The following is a 25,687-nucleotide window of genomic DNA, read 5'->3' as shown; positions in this document are numbered from 1 at the left end:
CAGCACAGTGAGCCTGGTATCTCTGACTGAGGGACAGGGCAGCAGCACAGTGAGTCTGGTATCTCTGACTGAGGGACAAGGCAGCAGCACAGTGAGCCTGGTATCTCTGACTGAGGCACAATGCAGCAGCACAGTGAGCCTGGTATCTCTGCCTGAGGGACAGGGCAGCAGCACAGTGAGCCTGGTATCTCTGACTGAGGGACAAGGCAGCAGCACAGTGAGCCTGGTATCTCTGACTGAGGGACAGGGCAGCAGCACAGTGAGCCTGGTATCTCTGACTGAGGCACAATGCAGCAGCACAGTGAGCCTGGTATCTCTGACTGAGGGACAAGGCAGCAGCACAGTGAGCCTGGTATCTCTGACTGAGGGACAGGGCAGCAGCACAGTGAGCCTGGTATCTCTGACTGAGGGATAGGGCAGCAGCACAGTGAGTCTGGTATCTCTGACTGAGGGACAAGGCAGCAGCACAGTGAGCCTGGTATCTCTGACTGAGTGACAAGGCAGCAGCACAGTGAGCCTGGTATCTCTGACTGAGGGATAGGGCAGCAGCACAGTGAGTCTGGTATCTCTGACTGAGGGACAAGGCAGCAGCACAGTGAGCCTGGTATCTCTGACTGAGGGACAGGGCATCAGCACAGTGAGCCTGGTATCTCTGACTGAGGGACAAGGCAGCAGCACAGCGAGCCTGGTATCTCTGACTGAGGCACAATGCAGCAGCACAGTGAGCCTGGTATCTCTGACTGAGGGACAAGGCAGCAGCACAGTGAGCCTGGTATCTCTGACTGAGGGACAGGGCAGCAGCACAGTGAGCCTGGTATCTCTGATTGAGGGACAGGGCAGCAGCACAGTGAGCCTGGTATCTCTGATTGAGGGACAGGGCAGCATCACAGAGAGCCTGGTATCTCTGACTGAGGGACAGGGCAGCATCACAGAGAGCCTGGTATCTCTGACTGATGGACAGAGCAGCACCACTGTGAGCCTGGTATCTCTGACTGAGGGACAGGGCAGCATCACAGAGAGCCTGGTATCTCTGACTGATGGACAGAGCAGCACCACAGAGAGCCTGGTATCTCTGACTGAGGGACAAGGCAGCAGCACAGCGAGCCTGGTATCTCTGACTGAGGCACAATGCAGCAGCACAGTGAGCCTGGTATCTCTGACTGAGGGACAAGGCAGCAGCACAGTGAGCCTGGTATCTCTGACTGAGGGACAGGGCAGCAGCACAGTGAGCCTGGTATCTCTGATTGAGGGACAGGGCAGCAGCACAGTGAGCCTGGTATCTCTGACTGAGGGACAGGGCAGCAGCACAGTGAGCCTGGTATCTCTGACTGAGGGACAATGTAGCAGCACAGTGAGCCTGGTATCTCTGACTGAGGGACAGGACAGCAGCACAGTGAGCCTGGTATCTCTGACTGAGGGACAGGGCAGCAGCACAGTGAGCCTGGTATCTCTGACTGAGGGACAGGACAGCAGCACAGTGAGCCTGGTAACTCTGACTGAGGGACAGGACAGCAGCACAGTGAGCCTGGTATCTCTGACTGAGGGACAGGGCAGCAGCACAGTGAGCCTGGTATCTCTGACTGAGGGACAGGGCAGCAGCACAGTGAGCCTGGTATCTCTGACTGAGGGACAGGGCAGCAGCAAAGTGAGCCTGGTATCTCTGACTGAGGGACAGGACAGCAGCACAGTGAGTCTGGTATCTCTGACTGAGGGACAGGACAGCAGCACAGTGAACCTGGTATCTCTGACTGAGGGACAAGGCAGCAGCACAGTGAGCCTGGTATCTCTGACTGAGGTACAGGGAAGCAGCACAGTGAGCCTGGTATCTCTGACTGAGGTACAGGGCAGCAGCACAGTGAGCCTGGTATCTCTGACTGAGGGACAAGGCAGCAGCACAGTGAGCCTGGTATCTCTGACTGTGGGACAGGGCAGCAGCACAGTGAGCCTGGTATCTCTGACTGAGGGACAGGGCAGCAGCACAGTGAGCCTGGTATCTCTGACTGAGGGACAAGGCAGCAGCACAGTGAGCCTGGTATCTCTGACTGAGGGATAGGGCAGAAACACAGTGAGCCTGGTATCTCTGACTGTGGGACAGGGCAGCAGCACAGTGAGCCTGGTATCTCTGACTGAGGGACAGGGAAGCAGCACAGTGAGCCTGGTATCTCTGACTGAGGGACAAGTCAGCAGCACAGTGGGCCTGGTATCTCTGACTGAGGGATAGGGCAGAAACACAGTGAGCCTGGTATCTCTGACTGTGGGACAGGGCAGCAGCACAGTGAGCCTGGTATCTCTGACTGAGGGACAGGGAAGCAGCACAGTGAGCCTGGTATCTCTGACTGAGGGACAAGTCAGCAGCACAGTGGGCCTGGTATCTCTGACTGAGGGACAATGCAGCAGCACAGTGAGCCTGGTCTCTCTGACTGAGGGACAGGGCAGCAGCACAGTGAGCCTGGTATCTCTGACTGAGGGACAGGGAAGTAGCACAGTGAGCCTGGTATCTCTGACTGAGTGACAAGGCAGCAGCACAGTGAGCCTGGTATCTCTGACTGAGGGATAGGGCAGCAGCACAGTGAGTCTGGTATCTCTGACTGAGGGACAGGGCAGCAGCACAGTGAGCCTGGTATCTCTGACTGAGGGACAAGGCAGCAGCACAGTGAGCCTGGTTTCTCAGACTGAGGGACAAGGCAGCAGCACAGTGAGCCTGGTATCTCTGACTGAGGGACAATGCAGCAGCACAGTGAGCCTGGTATCTCTGACTGAGGGACAGGGAAGCAGCACAGTGAGCCTGGTATCTCTGACTGAGGGACAAGTCAGCAGCACAGTGGGCCTGGTATCTCTGACTGAGGGATAGGGCAGAAACACAGTGAGCCTGGTATCTCTGACTGTGGGACAGGGCAGCAGCACAGTGAGCCTGGTATCTCTGACTGAGGGACAGGACAGCAGCACAGTGAGCCTGGTAACTCTGACTGAGGGACAGGGCAGCAGCACAGTGAGCCTGGTATCTCTGACTGAGGGACAGGGCAGCAGCACAGTGAGCCTGGTCTCTCTGACTGAGGGACAGGGCAGCAGCACAGTGAGCCTGGTATCTCTGACTGAGGGACAGGGCAGCAGCACAGTGAGTCTGGTATCTCTGACTGAGGGACAGGGCAGCAGCACAGTGAGCCTGGTATCTCTGACTGAGGGATAGGGCAGCAGCACAGTGAGCCTGGTATCTCTGACTGAGGCACAATGCAGCAGCACAGTGAGCCGGGTATCTCTCACTGAGGGACAGGGCAGCAGCACAGTGAGCCTGGTATCTCTGACTGAGGGACAGGGCAGCAGCACAGTGAGCCTGGTATCTCTGACTGAGGGACAAGGCAGCAGCACAGTGAGCCTGGTATCTCTGACTGAGGGACAGGGCAGCAGCACAGTGAGCCTGGTATCTCTGACTGAGGCACAATGCAGCAGCACAGTGAGCCTGGTATCTCTGACTGAGGGACAAGGCAGCAGCACAGTGAGCCTGGTATCTCTGACTGAGGGACAGGGCAGCAGCACAGTGAGCCTGGTATCTCTGACTGAGGGATAGGGCAGCAGCACAGTGAGCCTGGTATCTCTGACTGAGGGACAGGGCAGCAGCACAGTGAGCCTGGTATCTCTGACTGAGGGACAGGGCAGCAGCACAGTGAGTCTGGTATCTCTGACTGAGGGACAAGGCAGCAGCACAGTGAGCCTGGTATCTCTGACTGAGGCACAATGCAGCAGCACAGTGAGCCTGGTATCTCTGCCTGAGGGACAGGGCAGCAGCACAGTGAGCCTGGTATCTCTGACTGAGGGACAAGGCAGCAGCACAGTGAGCCTGGTATCTCTGACTGAGGGACAGGGCAGCAGCACAGTGAGCCTGGTATCTCTGACTGAGGCACAATGCAGCAGCACAGTGAGCCTGGTATCTCTGACTGAGGGACAAGGCAGCAGCACAGTGAGCCTGGTATCTCTGACTGAGGGACAGGGCAGCAGCACAGTGAGCCTGGTATCTCTGACTGAGGGATAGGGCAGCAGCACAGTGAGTCTGGTATCTCTGACTGAGGGACAAGGCAGCAGCACAGTGAGCCTGGTATCTCTGACTGAGTGACAAGGCAGCAGCACAGTGAGCCTGGTTTCTCTGACTGAGGGATAGGGCAGCAGCACAGTGAGTCTGGTATCTCTGACTGAGGGACAAGGCAGCAGCACAGTGAGCCTGGTATCTCTGACTGAGGGACAGGGCATCAGCACAGTGAGCCTGGTATCTCTGACTGAGGGACAAGGCAGCAGCACAGCGAGCCTGGTATCTCTGACTGAGGCACAATGCAGCAGCACAGTGAGCCTGGTATCTCTGACTGAGGGACAAGGCAGCAGCACAGTGAGCCTGGTATCTCTGACTGAGGGACAGGGCAGCAGCACAGTGAGCCTGGTATCTCTGATTGAGGGACAGGGCAGCAGCACAGTGAGCCTGGTATCTCTGACTGAGGGACAGGGCAGCAGCACAGTGAGCCTGGTATCTCTGACTGAGGGACAATGTAGCAGCACAGTGAGCCTGGTATCTCTGACTGAGGGACAGGACAGCAGCACAGTGAGCCTGGTATCTCTGACTGAGGGACAGGGCAGCAGCACAGTGAGCCTGGTATCTCTGACTGAGGGACAGGACAGCAGCACAGTGAGCCTGGTAACTCTGACTGAGGGACAGGACAGCAGCACAGTGAGCCTGGTATCTCTGACTGAGGGACAGGGCAGCAGCACAGTGAGCCTGGTATCTCTGACTGAGGGACAGGGCAGCAGCACAGTGAGCCTGGTATCTCTGACTGAGGGACAGGGCAGCAGCAAAGTGAGCCTGGTATCTCTGACTGAGGGACAGGACAGCAGCACAGTGAGTCTGGTATCTCTGACTGAGGGACAGGACAGCAGCACAGTGAACCTCGTATCTCTGACTGAGGGACAAGGCAGCAGCACAGTGAGCCTGGTATCTCTGACTGAGGTACAGGGAAGCAGCACAGTGAGCCTGGTATCTCTGACTGAGGTACAGGGCAGCAGCACAGTGAGCCTGGTATCTCTGACTGAGGGACAAGGCAGCAGCACAGTGAGCCTGGTATCTCTGACTGTGGGACAGGGCAGCAGCACAGTGAGCCTGGTATCTCTGACTGAGGGACAGGGCAGCAGCACAGTGAGCCTGGTATCTCTGACTGAGGGACAAGGCAGCAGCACAGTGAGCCTGGTATCTCTGACTGAGGGATAGGGCAGAAACACAGTGAGCCTGGTATCTCTGACTGTGGGACAGGGGAGCAGCACAGTGAGCCTGGTATCTCTGACTGAGGGACAGGGAAGCAGCACAGTGAGCCTGGTATCTCTGACTGAGGGACAAGTCAGCAGCACAGTGGGCCTGGTATCTCTGACTGAGGGACAATGCATCAGCACAGTGAGCCTGGTATCTCTGACTGAGGGACAATGCAGCAGCACAGTGAGCCTGGTATCTCTGACTGAGGGACAGGGCAGCAGCACAGTGAGCCTGGTATCTCTGACTGAGGGACAGGACAGCAGCACAGTGAGCCTGGTATCTCTGACTGAGGGACAGGGCTGCAGCACAGTGAGCCTGGTATCTCTGACTGAGGGACAGGACAGCAGCACAGTGAGCCTGGTATCTCTGACTGAGGGACAAGGCAGCAGCACAGTGAGCCTGGTATCTCTGACTGAGGGACAGGGCAGCAGCACAGTGAGCCTGGTATCTCTGACTGAGGGACAGGGCAGCAGCACAGTGAGTCTGGTATCTCTGACTGAGGTACAAGGAAGCAGCACAGTGAGCCTGGTATCTCTGATTGAGGAACAGGGCAGCAGCACAGTGAGCCTGGTATCTCTGACTGAGGGACAGGGCAGCAGCACAGTGAGCCTGGTATCTCTGACTGAGGTACAGGGCAGCAGCACAGTGAGCCTGGTATCTCTGACTGAGGGACAAGGCAGCAGCACAGTGAGCCTGGTATCTCTGACTGATGGACAGGGCAGCAGCACAGTGAGTCTGGTTTCTCTGACTGAGGGACAGGGGAGCAGCACAGTGAGTTTGGTATCTCTGACTGAGGTACAAGGAAGCAGCACAGTGAGCCTGGTATCTCTGATTGAGGGACAGGGCAGCAGCACAGTGAGCCTGGTATCTCTGACTGAGGGACAGGGCAGCAGCACAGTGAGCCTGGTATCTCTGATTGAGGGACAAGGCAGCAGCACAGTGAGCCTGGTATCTCTGACTGAGGGACAGGGCAGCAGCACAGTGAGCCTGGTATCTCTGACTGAGGGACAGGGCAGCAGCACAGTGAGTCTGGTATCTCTGACTGAGGGACAGGGCAGCAGCACAGTGAGTCTGGTATCTCTGACTGAGGTACAAGGAAGCATCACAGTGAGCCTGGTATCTCTGATTGAGGGACAGGGCAGTCACACAGTGAGCCTGGTATCTCCGACTGAGGTACAGGGAAGCAGCACAGTGAGCCTGGTATATCTGACTGAGGTTCAGAGCAGCAGCAAATGAGCCTGGTGTCTCTGACTGAGGGACAGGGCAGCAGTACAGTTAGCCTGGTATCTCTGACTGAGGGACAGGGCAGCAGCACAGTGAGCCTGGTATCTCTGACTGAGGGACAGGACAGCAGCACAGTGAGCCTGGTATCTCTGACTGGGGGACAGGGCAGCAGCACAGTGAGCCTGGTATCTCTGACTGAGGGACAAGGCAACAGCACAGTGAGCCTGGTATCTCTGATTGAGGGACAGGGCAGTCACACAGTGAGCCTGGTATCTCCGACTGAGGTACAGGGAAGCAGCACAGTGAGCCTGGTATCTCTGACTGAGGTACAGGGTAGCAGCACAGTGAGCCTGGTATCTCTGACTGAGGGACAAGGCAGCAGCACAGTGAGCCTGGTATCTCTGACTGAGGGACAGGGCAGCAGCACAGTGAGCCTGGTATATCTGACTGAGGGATAGGGCAGAAACACAGTGAGCATGGTATCTCTAACTGAGGGACAAGGCAGCAGCACAATGATCCCGGTATCTCTGATTGAGGGACAGGGCAGTCACACAGTGAGCCTGGTATCTCTGACTGAGGTACAGGGAAGCAGCACAGTGAGCCTGGTATCTCTGACTGAGGTACAGGGCAGCAGCACAGTGAGCCTGGTATCTCTGACTGAGGGACAAGGCAGCAGCACAGTGAGCCCGGTATCTCTGACTGTGAGACAGGGCAGCAGCACAGTGAGCCTGGTATCTCTGACTGAGGGACAGGGCAGCAGCACAGTGATCCCGGTATCTCTGACTGAGGGACAGGGCAGAAACACAGTGAGCCTGCTATCTCTAAACGAGGTACAAGGCAGCAGCACAGTGAGCCTGGTATCTCTGACTGAGGGACAGGGCAATAGCACAGTCGGCCTGGTATCGCAGCACAGTGAGCCTGGTATCTCTGACTGAGGGACAGGGCAGCAGCACAGTGAGCCTGGTATCTCTGACTGAGTGACAGAGCAGCAGCAAATGAGCCTGGTGTCTCTGACTGAGGGACAGGGCAGCAGCACAGTTAGCCTGGTATCTCTGACTGAGGGACAGGGCAGCAGCACAGTGAGCCTGGTATCTCTGACTGAGGGACAGGGCAGCAGCACAGTGAGCCTGGTATCTTTGACTGAGGGACAGGACAGCAGCACAGTGAGCCTGGTATATCTGACTGATGGATAGGGCAGAAACACAGCGAGCATGGTATCTCTAACTGAGGGACAACGCAGCAGCACAATTATCCCGGTATCTCTGATTGAGGGACAGGGCAGTCAGACAGTGAGCCTGGTATCTCTGACTGAGGTACAGGGAAGCAGCACAGTGAGCCTGGTATCTCTGACTGAGGGACAGGACAGCAGCACAGTGAGCCTGGTATCTCTGACTGAGGGCCAGGGCAGGAGCACAGTGAGCCTGGTATCTCTGACTGAGGGACAGGACAGCAGCACAGTGAGCCTGGTATCTCTGACTGAGGGACAAGGCAGCAGCACAGTGAGTCTGGTATCTCTGACTGAGGGACAGGACAGCAGCACAGTGAGCCTGGTATCTCTGACTGAGGGACAGGGCTGCAGCACAGTGAGCCTGGTATCTCTGACTGAGGGACAGGACAGCAGCACAGTGAGCCTGGTATCTCTGACTGAGGGACAAGGCAGCAGCACAGTGAGCCTGGTATCTCTGACTGAGGGACAGGGCAGCAGCACAGTGAGCCTGGTATCTCTGACTGAGGTACAGGGCAGCAGCACAGTGAGCCTGGTATCTCTGACTGAGGGACAAGGCAGCAGCACAGTGAGCCTGGTATCTCTGACTGATGGACAGGGCAGCAGCACAGTGAGTCTGGTTTCTCTGACTGAGGGACAGGGGAGCAGCACAGTGAGTCTGGTATCTCTGACTGAGGTACAAGGAAGCAGCACAGTGAGCCTGGTATCTCTGATTGAGGGACAGGGCAGCAGCACAGTGAGCCTGGTATCTCTGACTGAGGGACAGGGCAGCAGCACAGTGAGCCTGGTATCTCTGATTGAGGGACAAGGCAGCAGCACAGTGAGCCTGGTATCTCTGACTGAGGGACAGGGCAGCAGCACAGTGAGCCTGGTATCTCTGACTGAGGGACAGGGCAGAAACACAGTGAGCCTGCTATCTCTAAACGAGGTACAAGGCAGCAGCACAGTGAGCCTGGTATCTCGGACTGAGGGACAGGGCAATAGCACAGTCGGCCTGGTATCTCTGACTGAGGGACAGGGCAGCAGCACAGTGAGCCTGGTATCTCTGATTGAGGGACAGGGCAGTCACACAGTGAGCCTGGTATCTCCGACTGAGGTACAGGGAAGCAGCACAGTGAGCCTGGTATCTCTGATTGAGGGACAGGGCAGCAGCACAGTGAGCCTGGTATCTCTGACTGAGGTACAAGGAAGCAGCACAGTGAGCCTGGTATCTCTGATTGAGGGACAGGGCAGCAGCACAGTGAGCCTGGTATCTCTGACTGAGGGACAGGGCAGCAGCACAGTGAGCCTGGTATCTCTGATTGAGGGACAGGGCAGTCACACAGTGAGCCTGGTATCTCCGACTGAGGTACAGGGAAGCAGCACAGTGAGCCTGGTATATCTGACTGAGGGACAGAGCAGCAGCAAATGAGCCTGGTGTCACTGACTGAGGGACAGGGCAGCAGTACAGTTAGCCTGGTATCTCTGACTGAGGGACAGGGCAGCAGCACAGTGAGCCTGGTATCTCTAACTGAGGGACAAGGCAGCAGCACAATGATCCCGGTATCTCTGATTGAGGGACAGGGCAGTCACACAGTGAGCCTGGTATCTCTGACTGAGGTACAGGGAAGCAGCACAGTGAGCCTGGTATCTCTGACTGAGGTACAGGGCAGCAGCACAGTGAGCCCGGTATCTCTGACTGTGGGACAGGGCAGCAGCACAGTGAGCCTGGTATCTCTGACTGAGGGACAGGGCAGCAGCACAGTGATCCCGGTATCTCTGACTGAGGGACAGGGCAGAAACACAGTGAGCCTGCTATCTCTAAACGAGGTACAAGGCAGCAGCACAGTGAGCCTGGTATCTCGGACTGAGGGACAGGGCAATAGCACAGTCGGCCTGGTATCTCTGACTGAGTGACAGAGCAGCAGCAAATGAGCCTGGTGTCTCTGACTGAGGGACAGGGCAGCAGCACAGTGAGCCTGGTATCTCTGACTGAGGGACAGGGCAGCAGCACAGTGAGCCTGGTATCTCTGACTGAGGGACAGGGCAGCAGCACAGTGAGCCTGGTATCTTTGACTGAGGGACAGGACAGCAGCACAGTGAGCCTGGTATATCTGACTGAGGGATAGGGCAGAAACACAGCGAGCATGGTATCTCTAACTGAGGGACAAGGCAGCAGCACAATGATCCCGGTATCTCTGATTGAGGGACAGGGCAGTCAGACAGTGAGCCTGGTATCTCTGACTGAGGTACAGGGAAGCAGCACAGTGAGCCTGGTATCTCTGACTGAGGTACAGGGCAGCAGCACAGTGAGCCTGGTATCTCTGACTGAGGGACAAGGCAGCAGCACAGTGAGCCCGGTATCTCTGACTGTGGGACAGGGCAGCAGCACAGTGAGCCTGGTATCTCTGACTGAGGGACAGGGCAGCAGCACAGTGAGCCTGGTATCTCTGACTGAGGGATAGGGCAGAAACACTGTGAGCATGGTATCTCTAACTGAGGGACAAGGCAGCAGCACAGTGATCCCGGTATCTCTGATTGAGGGACAGGGCAGTCACACAGTGAGCCTGGTATCTCTGACTGAGGTACAGGGAAGCAGCACAGTGAGCCTGGTATCTCTGACTGAGGGACAGGGCAGCAGCACAGTGAGCCTGGTATATCTGACTGAGGGACAAGGCAGCAGCACAGTGAGCCCGGTATCTCTGACTGTGTGACAGGGCAGCAGCACAGTGAGCCTGGTATCTCTGTCTGAGGGACAGGCCAGCAGCACAGTGGGCCTGGTATCTCTGACTGAGGGACAGGGCAGCAGCACAGTGAGCCTGGTATCTCTGACTGAGGGACAGGGCAGCAGCACAGTGAGCGTGGTATCTCTGACTGAGGGACAGGGCAGAAACACAGTGAGCCTGGTATCTCTAACTGAGGTACAAGGCAGCAGCACAGTGAGCCTGGTATCTCTAACTGAGGGACAAGGCAGCAGCACAGTGAGCCTGGTATCTCTTACTGAGGGACAAGGCAGCAGCACAGTGAGGCTGGTATCTCTGACTGAGGGACAGGGCAGTAGCACAGTGAGCCTGGTATCGCAGCACAGTGAGCCTGGTATCTCTGACTGAGGGACAGGGCAGCAGCACAGGGAGCCTGGTATCTCTGACTGATGGACAGAGCAGCAGCAAATGAGCCTGGTGTCTCTGACTGAGGGACAGGGCAGCAGCACAGTTAGCCTGGTATCTCTGACTGAGGGACAGGGCAGCAGCACAGTGAGCCTGGTATCTCTGACTGAGGGACAGGGCAGCAGCACAGTGAGCCTGGTATCTTTGACTGAGGGACAGGACAGCAGCACAGTGAGCCTGGTATATCTGACTGAGGGATAGGGCAGAAACACAGCAAGCATGGTATCTCTAACTGAGGGACAGGGCAGCAGCACAGTTAGCCTGGTATCTCTGACTGAGGGACAGGGCAGCAGCACAGTGAGCCTGGTATCTCTGACTGAGGGACAGGGCAGCAGCACAGTGAGCCTGGTATCTTTGACTGAGGGACAGGACAGCAGCACAGTGAGCCTGGTATATCTGACTGAGGGATAGGGCAGAAACACAGCGAGCATGGTATCTCTAACTGAGGGACAAGGCAGCAGCACAATGATCCCGGTATCTCTGATTGAGGGACAGGGCAGTCAGACAGTGAGCCTGGTATCTCTGACTGAGGTACAGGGAAGCAGCACAGTGAGCCTGGTATCTCTGACTGAGGTACAGGGCAGCAGCACAGTGAGCCTGGTATCTCTGACTGAGGGACAAGGCAGCAGCACAGTGAGCCCGGTATCTCTGACTGTGGGACAGGGCAGCAGCACAGTGAGCCTGGTATCTCTGACTGAGGGACAGGGCAGCAGCACAGTGAGCCTGGTATCTCTGACTGAGGGATAGGGCAGAAACACTGTGAGCATGGTATCTCTAACTGAGGGACAAGGCAGCAGCACAGTGATCCCGGTATCTCTGATTGAGGGACAGGGCAGTCACACAGTGAGCCTGGTATCTCTGACTGAGGTACAGGGAAGCAGCACAGTGAGCCTGGTATCTCTGACTGAGGTTCAGGGCAGCAGCACAGTGAGCCTGGTATATCTGACTGAGGGACAAGGCAGCAGCACAGTGAGCCTGCATTCTCTGACTGAGGGACAAGGCAGCAGCACAGTGAGCCTGGTATCTCTGACTGAGGGACAGGGCAGCAGCACAGTGAGCCTGGTATCTCTGACTGAGGGACAGGGCAGAAACACAGTGAGCCCGGTATCTCTGACTGTGGGACAGGGCAGGAGCACAGTGAGCCTGGTATCTCTGACTGAGGGTCAGCGCAGCAGCACAGTGAGCCTGGTATCTCTGACTGAGGGACTAGGCAGCAGCACAGTGAGCGTGGTATCTCTGACTGAGGGACAGGGCAGAAACACAGTGAGCCTGCTATCTCTAACTGAGGTACAAGGCAGCAGCACAGTGAGCCTGGTATCTCTAACTGAGGGACAAGCCAGCAGCACAGTGAGCCAGGTATCTCTTACTGAGGGACAAGGCAGCAGCACAGTGAGCCTGGTATCTCTGACTGAGGGACCGGGCAGTAGCACAGTGAGCCTGGTATCGCAGCACAGTGAGCCTGGTATCTCTGACTGAGGGACAGGGCAGCAGCACAGTGAGCCTGGTATCTCTGACTGAGGGACAGAGCAGCAGCAAATGAGCCTGGTGTCTCTGACTGAGGGACAGGGCAGCAGCACAGTTAGCCTGGTATCTCTGACTGAGGGACAGGGCAGCAGCACAGTGAGCCTGGTATCTCTGACTGAGGGACAGGGAAGCAGCACAGTGAGCCTGGTATCTTTGACTGAGGGACAGGGCAGCAGCACAGTGAGCCTGGTATCTCTGACTGAGGGACAGGACAGCAGCACAGTGAGCCTGGTATATCTGACTGAGGGATAGGGCAGAAACACAGTGAGCATGGTATCTCTAACTGAGGGACAAGGCAGCAGCACAATGATCCCGGTATCTCTGATTGAGGGACAGGGCAGTCACACAGTGAGCCTGGTATCTCTGACTGAGGTAGAGGGAAGCAGCACAGTGACCCTGGTATCTCTGACTGAGGTACAGGGCAGCAGCACAGTGAGCCTGGTATCTCTGACTGAGGGACAAGGCAGCAGCACAGTGAGCCTGGTATCTCTGACTGAGGGACAGGGCAGAAACACAGTGAGGCTGCTATCTCTAAATGAGGTACAAGGCAGCAGCACAGTGAGCCTGGTATCGCAGCACAGTGAGCCTGGTATCTCTGACTGAGGGACAGGGCAGCAGCACAGTGATCCCGGTATCTCTGATTGAGGGACAGGGCAGTCGCAGAGTGCGCCTGGTATCTCTGACTGAGGTACAGGGAAGCAGCACAGTGAGCCTTGTATCTCTGACTGAGGTACAGGGCAGCAGCACAGTGAGCCTGGTATCTCTGACTGAGGGACAGGGCAGCAGCACAGTGAGCCTGGTATCTCTGACTGAGGGACAGGACTGCAGCACAGTGAGCCTGGTATCTCTGACTGAGGGACAGGACAGCAGCACAGTGAGCCTGGTATCTCTGACTGGGGGACAGGGCAGCAGCACAGTGAGCCTGGTATCTCTGACTGAGGTACAGGGAAGCAGCACAGTGAGCCTGGTATCTCTGACTGAGGTACAGGGCAGCAGCACAGTGAGCCTGGTATCTCTGACTGAGGGACAGGGCAGCAGCACAGTGAGCCTGGTATCTCTGACTGAGGGACAGGGCAGCAGCACTGTGAGCCTGGTATCTCTGACTGAGGGACAATGCAGCAGCACAGTGAGCCTGGTATCTCTGACTGAGGGACAGGGCAGCAGCACAGTGAGCCTGGTATCTCTGACTGAGGGACAGGGCAGCAGCACAGTGAGCCTGGTATCTCTGACTGAGGGACAGGGCAGCAGCACAGTGAGCCTGGTATCTCTGACTGAGGGACAGGGCAGCAGCACAATCAGCCTGGTATCTCTGACTGAGGGACAGGGCAGCAGCACAGTGAGCCTGGTATCTCTGACTGAGGGACAAGGCAGCAGCACAGTGAGCCTGGTATCTCTGACTGAGGGACAAGGCAGCAGCACAGTGAGACTGGTATCTCTGACTGAGGAATAAGGCAGCAGCGCAGTGAGCCTGGTATCTCTGACTGAGTGATAGGGCAGAAACACAGTGAGCATGGTATCTCTGACTGAGGAATAAGGCAGCAGCGCAGTGAGCCTGGTATCTCTGACTGAGTGATTGGGCAGAAACACAGTGAGCCTGGTATCTCTGACTGAGGGACAAGGCAGCAGCACAGTAATCCCGGTATCTCTGACTGATGGACAGGGCAGCAGCACAGTGAGTCTGGTATCTCTGACTGAGGGACAAGGCATCAGCACAGTGATCCTGGTATCTCTGACTGAGGGACAGGGCAGCAGCACAGTGAGCCTGGTATCTCTGACTGAGGGACAGGGCAGCAGCACAGTGAGCCTGGTATCTCTGACTGAGGGACAATGCAGCAGCACAGTGAGCCTGGTATCTCTGACTGAGGGACAGGGCAGCAGCACAGTGAGCCTGGTATCTCTGACTGAGGTACAGGGAAGCAGCACAGTGAGCCTGGTACCTCTGACTGAGGTACAGCGCAGCAGCACAGTGACCCTGGTATCTCTGACTGAGGGACAAGGCAGCAGCACAGTGAGCCTGGTATCTCGGACTGAGGTACAGGGAAGCAGCACAGTCAGCCTGGTATCTCTGACTGAGGTACAGGGCAGCAGCACAGTGAGCCTAGTATCTCTGACTGAGGGACAAGGCAGCAGCACAGTGAGCCTGGTATCTCTGACTGAGGGACAAGGCAGCAGCACAGTGAGCCCGGTATCTCTGACTGAGGGACAGGACAGCAGCACAGTGAGCCTGGTATCTCTGACTGAGGGACAAGGCAGCAGCACAGTGAGCCTGATATCTCTTACTGAGGGACAGAGCAGCAGCAAAGTGAGCCTGGTGTCTCTGACTGAGGGACAGGGCAGCAGCACAGTTAGCCTGGTGTCTCTGACTGAGGGACAAGGCAGCAGCACAGTGAGCCTGGTATCTCTGACTGTGGGACAATGCAGCAGCACAGTGAGTCTGGTATCTCTGACTGAGGGACAGCGCAGCAGCACAATGAGCCTGGTATCTCTGACTGAGGGACAGGGCAGCAGCACAGTGAGCCTGGTATCTCTGACTGAGGGACAGTACAGCAGCACAGTGAGACTGGTATCTCTGACTGAGGAATAAGGCAGCAGCACAGTGAGCCTGGTATCTCTGACTGAGGGATAGGGCAGAAACACAGTGAGCATGGTATCTCTAACTGAGGGACAAGGCAGCAGCACAGTGATCCCGGTATCTCTGACTGAGGGACAGGGCAGTCGCACAGTGAGCCTGGTATCTCTGACTGAGGGACAGTGCAGCAGCACAGTGAGCCTGGTATCTCTGACTGAGGGACAGGGCAGCAGCACAGTGAGCCTGGTATCTCTGACTGAGGGACAAGGCAGCAGCGCAGTGAGTCTGGTATCTCTGACTGAGGGACAGGTCAGCAGCACAGGGAGCCTGGTATCTCTGACTGAGGGACAGGGCATCAGCACAGTGAGCCTGGTATCTCTGACTGAGGGACAGGGAAGCAGCACTGTGAGCCTGGTATCTCTGACTGAGGGACAAGTCAGCAGCACAGTGAGCCTGGTATCTCTGACTGAGGGACAAGTCAGCAGCACAGTGAGCCTGGTATCTCTGATTGAGGGACAGGGCAGCAGCACAGTGAGCCAGGTATCTCTGACTAAGGGACAGGGCAGCAGCACAGTGAGCGTGGTATCTCTGACTGAGGGACAGGGCAGAAACACAGTGAGCCTGGTATCTCTAACTGAGGTACAAGGCAGCAGCACAGTGAGCCTGGTATCTCTAACTGAGGGACAAGGCAGCAGCACAGTGAGCCTGGTATCTCTTACTGAGGGACAAGGCAGCAGCACAGTGAGCCTGGTATCTCTGACTGAGGGACAGGGCAGTAGCACAGTGAGCCTGGTATCGCAGCACAGTGAGCCTGGTATCTCTGACTGAGGGACAGGGCAGCAGCACAGTGAGCCTGGTATCTCTGACTGAGGGACAGAGCAGCAGCAAATGAGCCTGGTGTCTCTGACTGAGGGACAGGGCAGCAGCACAGTTAGCCTGGTATCTCTGACTGAGGGACAGGGCAGCAGCACAGTGAGCCTGGTATCTTTGACTGAGGGACAGGACAGCAGCACAGTGAGCCTGGTATATCTGACTGAGGGATAGGGCAGAAACACAGCGAGCATGGTATCTCTAACTGAGGGACAAGGCAGCAGCACAATGATCCCTGTATCTCTGATTGAGGGACAGGGCAGTCAGACAGTGAGCCTGGTATCTCTGACTGAGGTACAGGGAAGCAGCACAGTGAGCCTGCTATCTCTGACTGAGGTACAGGGCAGCAGCACAGTGAGCCCGGTATCTCTGACTGTGGGACAGGGCAGCAGCACAGTGAGCCTGGTATCTCTGTCTGAGGGACAGGGCAGCAGCACAGTGGGCCTGGTATCTCTGACTGAGGGACAGGGCAGCAGCACAGTGAGCCTGGTATCTCTGACTGAGGGACAAGGCAGCAGCACAGTGAGCCTGGTCTCTCTGACTGAGGGACAGGGCAGCAGCACATTGAGCCTGGTATCTTTGACTGAGGGACAGGGCAGCAGCACAGTGGGCCTGGTATCTCTGACTGAGGCACAGGGCAGCATCACAGTGAACCTGGTATTTCTGACTGAGGGACAAGGCAGCAGCAAGTGAGTCTGGTATCTCCGACTGAGGGACAGGGCAGCAGCACAGTGAGCCTGGTATCTCTGACTGAGGGACAATGCAGCAGCACAGTGAGCCTGGTATCTCTGACTGAGGGACAGGACAGCAGCACAGTGAGCCTGGTATCTCTGACTGGGGGACAATGCAGCAGCACAGTGAGCCTGGTATCTCTGACTGAGGGACAGGGTAGCAGCACAGTGAGCCTGGTATCTCTGACTGAGGGACAAGGCAGCAGCACAGTGAGCCTGGTATCTCTGGCTGAGGGACAGGGCAGCAGCACAGTGAGCCTGGTATCTCTGACTGAGGGACAATGCAGCAGCACAGTGAGCCTGGTATCTCTGACTGAGGGACAGGGCAGCAGCACAGTGAGGCTGGTATCTCTGACTGAGGCACAATGCAGCAGCACAGTGAGCCTGGTATCTCTGACTGAGGCACAATGCAGCAGCACAGTGAGCCTGGTCTCTCTGACTGAGGGACAGGACAGCAGCACAGTGAGCCTGGTCTCTCTGACTGAGGGACAGGGCAGCAGCACAGTGAGCCTGGTATCTCTGACTGAGGGCCAATGCAGCAGCACAGTGAGCCTGGTATCTCTGACTGAGGGACAAGGCAGCAGCACAGTGAGCCTGGTATCTCTGGCTGAGGGACAGGGCAGCAGCACAGTGAGCCTGGTATCTCTGACTGAGGGACAGGGCAGCAGCACAGTGAGTCTGGTATCTCTGACTGAGGGACAGGGCAGCAGCACAGTGAGTCTGGTATCTCTGACTGAGGGACAAGGCAGCAGCACAGTGAGCCCGGTATCTCTGACTGAGGGACAGGGCAGCAGCACAGTGAGCCTGGTATCTCTGACTGAGGGACAGGGCAGCAGCACAGTGATCCTGGTATCTCTGACTGAGGGACAAGGCAGCAGCACAGTGAGCCTGGTATCTCTGACTGAGGGACAGGGCAGCAGCACAGTGAGCCTGGTATCTCTGACTGAGGGACAGGGCAGCAGCACAGTGAGCCTGGTATCTCTGACTGAGGCACAATGCAGCAGCACAGTGAGCCTGGTATCTCTGACTGAGGGACAGGGCAGCAGCACAGTGATCCTGGTATCTCTGACTGAGGGACAGGGCAGCAGCACAGTGAGTCTGGTATCTCTGACTGAGTTACAAGGAAGCAGCACAGTGAGCCTGGTATCTCTGACTGAGGGACAGGGCAGCAGCACAGTGAGCCTGGTATCTCTGATTGAGGGACAGGGCAGCAGCACAGTGAGTCTGGTATCTCTGACTGTGGGACAGGGCAGCAGCACAGTGAGTCTGGTATCTCTGAGTGAGGTACAAGGAAGCAGCACAGTGAGCCTGGTATCTCTGACTGAGGGGCAAGGCAGCAGCACAGTGAGTCTGGTATCTCTGACTGAGGGACAAGGCAGCAGCAAGTGAGTCTGGTACCTCTGACTGAGGGACAGGGCAGCAGCACAGTGATACTGGTATCTCTGACTGAGGGACAAGGCAGCAGCACAGTGAGCCTGGTATCTCTGACTGAGGGACAGGGCAGCAGCACAGTGAGCCTGGTATCTCTGACTGAGGGACAGGGCATCAGCACAGTGAGCCTGGTATCTCTGACTGAGGTACAGGGAAGCAGCACAGTGAGGCTGGTATCTCTGACTGAGGAACAGGGCAACAGCACAGTGAGCCTGGTATCTCTGACTGAGGGACAGGGCAGCAGCACAGTGAGCCATGGTATCTCTGACTGTGGAACAGGGAAGGAGCACAGTGAGCCTGGTATCTCTGACTGAGGGTCAGCGCAGCAGCACAGTGAGCCTGGTATCTCTGACTGAGGGACTAGGCAGCAGCACAGTGAGCCTGGTATCTCTGACTGAGGGACAGGGCAGAAACACAGTGAGCCGGGTATCTCTAACTGAGGGACACGGCAGCAGCACAGTGAGCCTGGTATCTCTGACTGAGGGACAGGTCAGTAGCACAGTGAGCCTGGTATCACAGCACAGTGAGCCTGGTATCTCTGACTGAGGGACAGGGCAGCAGCACAGTGAGCCTGGTATCTCTGACTGAGGGACAGAGCAGCAGCAAATGAGCCTGGTGTCTCTGACTGAGGGACAGGACAGCAGCACAGTGAGCCTGGTATCTCTGACTGAGGGACAGGGCAGCAGCACAGTGAGCCTGGTATATCTGACTGAGGGATAGGGCAGAAACACAGTGAGCATGGTATCTCTTACTGAGGGACAAGGCAGCAGCATAGTGATCCCGGTATCTCTGATTGAGGGACAGGGCAGTCACACAGTGAGCCTGGTATCTCTGACTGAGGTACAGGGAAGCAGCACAGTGAGCCTGGTATCTCTGACTGAGGTACAGGGCAGCAGCACAGTGAGCCTGGTATCTCTGACTGAGGGACAAGGCAGCAGCACAGTGAGCCCGTTATCTCTGACTGTGGGACAGGGCAGCAGCACAGTGAGCCTGGCATCTCTGACTGAGGGACAGGGCAGCAGCACAGTGAACCTGGTATCTCTGACTGAGGGACAAGGCAGCAGCAAGTGAGTCTGGTATCTCTGACTGAGGGACAGGGCAGCAGCACAGTGAGCCTGGTATCTCTGACTGAGGGCCAATGCAGCAGCACATTGAGCCTGGTATCTCTGACTGAGGGACAGGACAGCAGCACAGTGAGCCTGGTATCTCTGACTGAGGGACAAGGCAGCGGCACCGTGAGCCTGGTATCTCTGACTGAGGGCCAATGCAGCAGCACAGTGAGTCTGGTATCTCTGACTGAGGGACAGGACAGCAGCACAGTGAGGCTGGTATCTCTGACTGAGGGACAGGGGAGCAGCACAGTGAGCCTGGTATCTCTGACTGAGGGACAGGGCAGCAGCACAGTGAGCCTGGTATCTCTGACTGAGGTACAGGGAAGCAGCACAGTGAGCCTGGTATCTCTAACTGAGGGACAAGGCAGCAGCACAGTCAGCCTGGTATCTCTGACTGAGGGACAGGGGAGCATCACAGTGAGCCTGGTATCTCTGACTGAGGGACAGGGCATCAGCACAGTGATCCCGGTATCTCTGACTGAGGGACAGGGCAGTCGCACAGTGAGCCTGGTATCTCTGACTGAGGGACAGGGCAGCAGCACAGTGAGCCTGGTATCTCTGACTGAGGGACAATGCAGCAGCACAGTGAGTCTGGTATCTCTGACTGAGGGACAGGGCATCAGCACAGTGATCCCGGTATCTCTGACTGAGGGACAGGGCAGTCGCACAGTGAGCCTGGTATCTCTGACTGAGGGACAGGGCAGCAGCACAGTGAGCCTGGTATCTCTGACTGAGGGACAATGCAGCAGCACAGTGAGTCTGGTATCTCTGACTGAGGTACAGGGCAGCAGCACAGTGAGCCTGGTATTTCTGACTGAGGTACAGGGAAGCAGCACAGTGAGCCTGGTATCTCTGACTGAGGTACAGGGAAGCAGCACAGTGAGCCTGGTATCTCTGACTGAGGTACAGCGCAGCAGCACAGTGAGCCTGGTATCTCTGACTGAGGGACAAGGCAGCAGCACAGTGAGCCTGGTGTCTCTGGCTGAGGGACAAGGCAGCAGCACAGTGAGCCTGGTATCTCTGACTGAGGGACAGCGCAGCAGCACAATGAGCCTGGTATCTCTGACTGAGGGACACGGCAGCAGCACAGTGAGCCTGGTATCTCTGACTGAGGGACAGGACAGCAGCACAGTGAGACTGGTATCTCTGACTGAGGGACAGGGCAGCAGCACAGTGAGCCTGGTATCTCTGACTGAGGGACAAGGCAGCAGCACAGTGAGCCTGGTATCTCTGACTGAGGGACAGGGCAGCAGCACAGTGAGCCTGGTATCTCTGACTGAGGGACAGGGCAGCAGCACAGTGAGCCTGGTATCTCTGACTGAGGGACAAGGCAGCAGCACAGTGAGCCTGGTATCTCTGACTGTGGTGAAGGGCAGCATCACAGTGAGCCTGGTATCTCTGACTGAGGGACAGGGCAGTCGCACAGTGAGCCTGGTATCTCTGACTGAGGGACAGGGCAGCAGCACAGTGAGCCTGGTGTCTCTGGCTGAGGGACAAGGCAGCAGCACAGTGAGCCTGGTATCTCTGACTGATGGACAGGGCAGCAGCACAGTGAGCCTGGTATCTCTGACTGAGGGACAATGCAGCAGCACAGTGAGCCTGGTATCTCTGACTGAGGGACAGGGCAGCAGCACAGTGAGCCTGGTATCTCTGACTGAGGGACAGGGCAGCAGCACAGTGAGCCTGGTATTTCTGACAGAGGGACAGGGCAGCAGCACAGTGAGCCTGGTATCTCTGACTGAGGGACAGGGCAGCAGCACAGTGAGCCTGGTATCTCTGACTGAGGGACAGGGCAGCAGCACAGTGAGCCTGGTATCTCTGACTGAGGGACAAGGCAGCAGCACAGTGAGCCTGGTATTTCTGACAGAGGGACAGGGCAGCAGCACAGTGAGACTGGTAACTCTGACAGAGGGACAGGACAGCAGCACAGTGAGCCTGGTGTCTCTGACTGAGGGACAGGGCAGCAGCACAGTGAGACTGGTATCTCTGACAGAGGGACAGGACAGCAGCACAGTGAGCCTGGTATCTCTGACTGAGGGACAGGGCAGCAGCACAGTGAGCCTGGTATTTCTGACAGAGGGACAGGGCAGCAGCACAGTGAGCCTGGTATCTCTGACTGAGGGACAGGGCAGCAGCACAGTGAGCCTGGTATTTCTGACTGAGGTACAGGGAAGCAGCACAGTGAGCCTGGTATCTCTGACTGAGGTACAGGGAAGCAGCACAGTGAGCCTGGTATCTCTGACTGAGGTACAGCGCAGCAGCACAGTGAGCCTGGTATCTCTGACTGAGGGACAAGGCAGCAGCACAGTGAGCCCGGTATCTCTGACTTAGGGACAGGACAGCAGCACAGTGAGCCTGGTATCTCTGACTGAGGGACAGGGCAGCAGCACAGTGAGCCTGGTATCTCTGACAGAGGGACAGGGCAGCAGCACAGTGAGCCTGGTATCTCTGACTGAGTGACAGGGCAGCAGCACAGTGAGCCTGGTGTCTCTGGCTGAGGGATAAGGCAGCAGCACAGTGAGCCTGGTATCTCTGACTGAGGGACAGGGCAGCAGCACAGTGAGCCTGGTATCTCTGACTGAGGGACAAGGCAGCAGCACAGTGAGTCTGGTATCTCTGACTGAGGGACAGGACAGCAGCACAGTGAGTCTGGTATCTCTGACTGAGGGACAGGGCAGCAGCAAAGTGAGCCTGGTATCTCTGACTGAGGGACAGAGCAGCAGCAAAGTGAGTCTGGTATCTCTGACTGAGGGACAAGGCAGCAGCACAGTGAGTCTGGTATCTCTGACTGAGGGACAGGGCAGCAGCACAGTGAGTCTGGTATCTCTGACTGAGGGACAGGGCAGCAGCACAGTGAGTCTGGTATCTCTGACTGAGGGACAAGGCAGCAGCACAGTGAGTCTGGTATCTCTGACTGAGGGACAGGGCAGCAGCAAAGTGATCCTGGTGTCTCTGACTGAGGGACAAGGCAGCAGCACAGTGAACCTGGTATCTCTGACTGAGGGACAGGACAGCAGCACAGTGAGACTGGTATCTCTGACTGAGGGACAGGGCAGCAGCACAGTGAGCCTGGTATCTCTGACTGAGGGACAAGGCAGCAGCACCGTGAGCCTGGTATCTCTGACTGAGGGACAGGGCAGCAGCACAGTGAGCTGGTATCTCTGACTGAGGGACAGGGCAGCAGCACAGTGAGCTGGTATCTCTGACTGAGGGACAGGACAGCAGCACAGTGAGACTGGTATCTCTGACTGAGGGACAGGGCAGCAGCACAGTGAGCCTGGTATCTCTGACTGTGGTGAAGGGCAGCATCACAGTGAGCCTGGTATCTCTGACTGAGGGACAAGGCAGCAGCACAGTGAGCCTGGTATCTCTGACTGAGGGACAGGGCAGCAGCACAATGAGCCTGGTATCTCTGACTGAGGGACAGGGCATCAGCACAGTGAGCCTGGTATCTCTACTGAGGGACAGGGAAGCAGCATAGTGAGCCTGGTATCTCTGACTGAGGGACAGGGCAGCAGCACAGTGAGCCTGGTATCTCTGACTGAGGGACAAGGCAGCAGCACAGTGAGCCTGGTATCTCTGACTGAGGGACAGGGCAGCAGCACAGTGAGCCTAGTATCTCTGACTGAGGGACAAGGCAGCAGCACAGTGAGCCTGGTATCTCTGACTGAGGGACAGGGCAGCAGCACAGTGAGTCTGGTATCTCTGACTGAGGGACAGGGCAGCAGCACAGTGAGGCTGGTATCTCTGACTGAGGGACAGGGCAGCAGCACAGTGAGCCTGGTATCTCTGACTGAGGGAGAGGGCAGCAGCACAGTGAGCCTGGTATCTCTGACTGAGGGACAGGGCAGCAGCACAGTGAGCCTGGTATCTCTGACTGAGGGACAGGGCAGCAGCACAGTGAGCCTGGTATCTCTGACTGAGGGACAAGGCAGCAGCACAGTGAGCCTGGTATCTCTGACTGAGGGAGAGGGCAGCAGCACAGTGAGCCTGGTATCTCTGACTGAGGGACAAGGCAGCAGCACAGTGAGCCTGGTATCTCTGACTGAGGGAGAGGGCAGCAGCACAGTGAGCCTGGTATCTCTGACTGAGGGACAAGGCATGACAGGGATGTTGTGAGTTTCGATGTTGTCTCAGAATGAAGGAGCAAGGGGAGATTGAGTGATCATCCTGCATATTCATCCCAGTACAGGCTACAAGCTGTGGTTCCGTGTCTCAGAGCTCAGTGTTCTCACTGCAACATTACAATGAGAGTTCCGAGGACTTTCTAAAGGGCAGCATCGAAGGGCTGAAAGTTCCTCTCAGTGGATTGAAGCTAGGCCATAAGGGTTTGTGGAGCCTGGCACATGTTGGATGTCTGCATGTGTGTGTGTGTGTGAGTGTGGCACATGTGGCCAGTGCCCATGGAGCATCTGGTTTGCTCACAGGAGGTTGTCGGATAAGAAGCTCCATATTAATGAGGCAAGACGTGCAGTTCGTAAGGTCATTAACAAACAATAATCCCCCTTCATATGCAATTCATCGACGCCTGGCAAAAACCTTGCCTCAATGCCCAAAGTTTAGCTGAAAGGTGGAACAAGTTGTTCCTGATTCTGTGGTAGGCCACGCTGGACAATTCTAACATTCTCCTCACCATAGCTCACATTGTTTCGGTCTTGATCAGATTCCACCATATGTTTTGAGTTCCAAGAGTCTTTTCCCGGCATCCACAATATTTTTTTTTCAAAATCGAACCTCTACAGTGCGGGAAGAGGTCAGTCAGCCCATCACGTCTGCACCAACCCTCCAAAGTGTATCCCACTCAAACCCAGTCCCACCCACCCTCCACCCTATCCTTCTCATCCTGTATTGACCACAGCTCACCCGCATCTCCCTGGATATTACAGGGCCATTTAGCATGGCCAATCACCTAACTAGCAACCTTCGGACTGTGTGTGGAAACCACACAGACACGGGGAGAATGTATAGACTCCACACAGTCACCCAAGACTGGAATCAAACCCAGGTCCCTTACGCTGTGAGGCAGCAGTGCTAACCACTGATCCACTGTGCAGCCCCATTGAATCCCTATCATTTAGAAATCTATCCACATCTACCTCGTCAACAACTGAGCTTCCACACTTCTCTGGATGAAGAATTCCAAAGATCCTCAATTCACTGATTGAAGAAATTTCTCCTCATCTCAGAGTTGAATGGCCACCTGTTGTGATCCAAGCTGATGTGACAACTGGTCAAGTCAGATTCCAAACTGAACTCTAGCTTGACTGATCATAAGCTGGATCAAAACAATGACTGCAGATGCTGGAAACCAGATTCTGGATTAGTGGTGCTGGAAGAGCACAGCAGTTCAGGCAGCATCCAAGGAGCAGCGAAATCGACGTTTCGGGCAAAAGCCCTTCATCAGGAATAAAGGCAGTGAGCCTGAAGCATGGAGAGATAAGCTAGAGGAGGGTGGGGGTGGGGAGAGAGTAGCATAGAGTACAATAGGTGAGTGGGGGAGGGGAAGAAGGTGATAGGTCAGGGAGGAGAGGGTGGAGTGGATAGATGGAAAAGTCTGGACAAGTCATGGGGACAGTGCTGAGCTGGAAGTTTGGAACTAGGGTGAGGTGGAGGAAGGGGAAATGAGGAAACTGTTGAAGTCCACATTGATGCCCTGGGGTTGAAGTGTTCCGAGGCGGAAGATGAGGCGTTCTTCCTCCAGGCGTCTGGTGGTGAGGGAGCGGCGGTGAAGGAGGCCCAGGACCTCCATGTCCTCGGCAGAGTGGGAGGGGGAGTTGAAATGTTGGGCCACGGGGTGTCCCGGAGATGTTCCCTAAAGCTGCTACCTTGTTACGGTTGGAGGAGTGGGGTTTGAGGGCAGAGATGTGGACGAGATGCGTTGGAGGGCATCTTTAACCACGTGGGAAGGGAAATTGCGGTCTCTAAAGGAGGAGGCCATCTGGTGTGTTCTGTGGTGGAACTGGTCCTCCTGGGAGCAGATACGGCGGAGGCAGAGGAATTGGGAATACGGGATGACATTTTTTGCAAGAGGTAGGGTGGGAAGAGGTGTAATCCAGGTAGCTGTGGGAGTCGGTGGGTTTGTTGTGTTTTTTTATTTAACATGGTGGTCTTTCACTGAAACATAAGCACAAATGCTGCAATTTGGTTTTAACAATAAAACAGAAGTTTATTACTTCAATGAAAAGACAAAACAAGTTATTTACATTTTTTAAATTCACTCGTGGGATGTAGGCATTGCTGGCTGGCCAGCATTTATTGCCTATTCTGAGTTGCCCTTGTGGCGGTGGTAAGCTGCTTTCTTGAACTGCTGCAGTCCATGAAGTGTTGGTGGACCCACAATGCTGTAAGGGAGGGAGTTCTAGGATGCAACACAATATGGAAGATTTCCAAACACATAGCAAAAAGAAAATCCCATCTGACACAGCACCATCACTTTATAGTTCTCAAGTACCAGTAAACGTTCCTGTCACATCTATAGATTTAACTTAGATTTGATAGCCTTTCCCTCAATTATTCACACAATTGGTCTTCGACTTTATTATGTTCAAACACTTTGGAGTTCAAACTAAAC

This window comes from Chiloscyllium punctatum, chromosome X, assembly GCF_047496795.1.
Source record: "Chiloscyllium punctatum isolate Juve2018m chromosome X, sChiPun1.3, whole genome shotgun sequence".
NCBI classification, from domain to species: domain Eukaryota; kingdom Metazoa; phylum Chordata; class Chondrichthyes; order Orectolobiformes; family Hemiscylliidae; genus Chiloscyllium; species Chiloscyllium punctatum.
Note: the sequence above shows the minus strand (reverse complement) of the source record.